The sequence below is a fragment of the Haliaeetus leucocephalus genome, unplaced genomic scaffold, assembly GCF_000737465.1.
Source record: "Haliaeetus leucocephalus isolate CR32 unplaced genomic scaffold, Haliaeetus_leucocephalus-4.0 Scaffold462, whole genome shotgun sequence".
NCBI classification, from domain to species: domain Eukaryota; kingdom Metazoa; phylum Chordata; class Aves; order Accipitriformes; family Accipitridae; genus Haliaeetus; species Haliaeetus leucocephalus.
The window spans coordinates 657,834-661,197 of record NW_010972898.1 but is presented as its reverse complement, the minus strand read 5'-3'; the positions used below and the strand labels follow the sequence as shown (position 1 = coordinate 661,197).

At 49.3% G+C, this 3,364-nt stretch overlaps 1 protein-coding gene across 1 annotated transcript in view; it reads left to right on the top strand.

Moving 5' to 3' along the window:
* The first annotated feature begins 3,260 nt into the window (after nt 1-3,260).
* Nucleotides 3,261-3,364, top strand: part of DIAPH3 (diaphanous-related formin 3) — a 235,852-nt gene continuing 235,748 nt past the window's right edge. Inside the window, exon 1 of the mRNA XM_010575244.1 lies at nt 3,261-3,325. The gene's annotated coding sequence lies outside the window, so the exon portion shown is untranslated. The remainder of the gene's footprint in view (nt 3,326-3,364) is intronic.

The following is a 3,364-nucleotide window of genomic DNA, read 5'->3' as shown; positions in this document are numbered from 1 at the left end:
TCTGCCATTTGCCTTGCTTCTGCCAAGCCGCAGGAACTGTGGCTCTGGAAGGTTTTGCTTGTCAGAATACTTAAATAGCATTAGTAATAAAGACAGTTAAACTTGTATGCTTGCTGTATAAAAACAACAACATTGCTCACAAAATCCTTCATAACTTTTATGTGACACTTTAAGAGGATGAACCTAATTAAAGAACAGTTAATTAACTGCTTTATCTTCTTCTTGTAGGAAAGAACTAGGCGTCTCCAAATGAAATATGGAGAACTGCCTAAACTCAGTCAAAAGCCAGCTTACGAACGCTGTGCACAGGGATTTATTTGAAAAACTGCCTCCCTGGAACAATGAATATTAGGAGGGTATTCTTTTTTTTTTTCTTTCTGGTTTAAGACCTGAGTTACAGTATATTTAAAAAAAAAAGAGATGGAACAGAATGGGAAGAGCCTAATTAAATCCATCAATCTAAAGGACCAGTTTTGCAAATATCTGTATGTTTAACTTTATGCACTGACTTTGTCTCAGACTTTTAAAATTAAAAAATTCTCATTCCAGAACAAAAATAATGCCAAATTGCCAAGCTATATGCCTGCCGCAGACAACGCGCATGCTATGACTAAATATAATCTCTGCACAATTATAGTATTACTGATTCATTTCTTTCTCACAATTTTTTCCTCAGTCATGATTAATCTTGGCCAGCTAAGCTGTTGGAAGGGTGTATTTGTTCTGTGAAGCACCTAACAAGCACAAGAGGGGTAGCATAAAATAATAATAATTGATCAAAAGTACTAACATTTACTTTTGGCTTAGTAAAACTGCCTGATAAATTATTCCCTTTAGTGTTTCTCTATTATTGCAATACAGTACCTTGAAAGTGATATATTGGCACAAGCCATTGTGTTCTACTACAGTGCAATTAGGAGGTCCATTTAAACAGCTTTATCATACACATACATAGGCTGATTAATTTTCTAATCAAATGTTCCAGGAAATCATTAACCATGACATTAAACAGTGTTGTGCTAATTATACTCTCTACAAAGAATACCAATATAAATTTACAAAACATCTATAGAAATGTGCCAAAGGACAAACAGTTTAATGTATACAGATAATTCTAGCATCCACTCTACATTGCCCCATGGCTCCCTAGCATTAAATCCCAGTCCTGCAAAGGTCCAGTTTGGGACTGAATTCTGTTACATTTCACCAGAGCTCTGTGTAGTAGTAGTCACTACATTTTGTAGGTCACTGCCTGTGTAAGTAAGTCATGCTGAAGGATTGAATTCTTTATTCTTTTGATGTCATTGCACTGGAATGAAAGCCCCTCAAATTACGTGGAAGAAGTGAATGCAGTTGTTGGAAGGAGCATTTTATTTTCACTGTATTCAAGACAACTCAAAATGATAAAAACAGTATGGAAACCTAACTGTTTTTCTTACTGAATGGCAGAAAAAAATGAAACTTGTTCTGTTTTAGAAAACACTCTAGAGATTCGAATGCTGAGTGTTAGCCTTCTTTTTCTTAATAATACCCAACACTGAGATCTGGAAATAGATTTCCCCCTACGTAAGTCTCCAGTTTGCGTCATTATTCTAACTACTGTTAATTTAAGATAAAGATAAATGGAAAGTATCAATTGTATTAATGACAATTCAATTATTCTCTAAGGCATATACAATTTGCTAGTCTATAGCGTAATGAAATCTCTATTTATTCGTTTCCCCACAAACCACAGAGTCTTGGAGGTCTTTCTGTGGCAGAAAACAAGAGATTGCATTAAACAAATACAGAAGGTAGGTACGCCTGTTCTTTTGGCCTTGCTAGTAACAGCTCCTCCACAAAGATTGTGTTGGTCACAGAACAAAATCCTGGCCTGAAGAGGTCGGTGGAAATGCTGCCATTGTTTTGAACAGGGCCTACGTCTCTCCCGTGTTACTCTGCTTCCTTATCCCAGTACCAGCAAAATGGTATAAAATTTATAAAAGTATTAAGTACAGGTAAAATATATTAAAATGTGTATTTACATATAAAAAATCAGGGCTCTAAATACATAAAAAAGCTCCATAGAAACAGATGAACAAGTTTTCACCTGTCAAACAGCGGCTCTACGTCTGAAATCAGAATTAACAAAACCAGGCTTTGGAAACCGGCACCCTAGGCCAAGGAGGTCAGGGACCCGTCCCGTCCTTCGGCTGCGGGTGATCAGATCCTTCAGAAGACACGGCAGGACCTGGGAGGCAAGGAAATGAAACCTTCCTGAGCGGGTGGAGCTGCCCCGTAACCCCTCAGGCGGAGGAGGCGGTGGTGCCTCAGACCGCGGGGATTCGCCCCCCGCTGACAGGGAAACCGCCCGCTCAGGGCGGGCCGTGGCCGCCGCCGCCGCCGTTACGTGGCAGCATGAAACTTCCTGGCGGCCAAACCGAAACAAGACGCCCCAAGCCCTGAGGAAAACCCACGTACGCCCACAGAACCCGCACACGGACTGACCCCGCTCCCGCACCGGCCCCCGCGGACCCCCGCCTCGCCCGCTCGGGACCGGGACTACGACTCCCGCCGCGCACTGCGCCGCGCAGCTCCGTCTCCCTGGGCGGGCGAGGGCCGCGCTGCTCTCTGGGACATGTAGTCCGGAGGGACGGGGGGGCGGGGCGCGGGCGAACAGGTGCGGTCACTGGGGCTCCTCGCCGGCGCTTTGCGGAGAACAGCTGATTCACCGGAGATTGGCAGAAGGCCAGCCAACCGGGAAGCGCCATTTCCATCCTGCCGCCGTGGATTGGCTGGCGCGGGGAGGCCGGGGGCGGGGACCGGCAGTGGCGGGACGATTCGGACGGCGGGACATTCCTGGGCTCTGACAGGCGCCGGGGAGCGGCCGTTGGGAGCGCGCGCCCCGGCCTCCCCCCCCGTTCTCCTCCCGGTGCTGCGGCGTGGCGGTGCCGCGGCCGGGGACAGCCGCCGCCTGCCGGGATTAGAGGCTCTTCGCTAAATCCTTTGCCGCGCTGAGGCGGCGGCGGCTTTAGCCCTGAGCTCCCCCCGCGGCGCCCTGCCCGGCCGAGCCCAGCTAAGCCGCGCTAATCGCAGGCGCCCAGCTCGGCCGTGGGCCGCCGGGCCTGGGCCCGGTCGCGGGCCGCGGTCTTTCCCTCATCCTCTCCCCTCCCCTCTCCTGAGCGCGGCCATGGAGCCGCGGCGGCCGCGGCCGCGTTACTGCGCCCCGTCCTCGCCGCCGGGTCGCGGCGGGCGGGAGAACAAGGGGCTCCGTCGGAAGGGCCCGCCGGGGGCCGGGAGCGCCGGCGGCCCCGAGGAGACGGCGGACGGCAGGAAGCCCAAATTCGTAAGTACGAGTCGATCCCGAGCCGCCCCCCATCCCCGC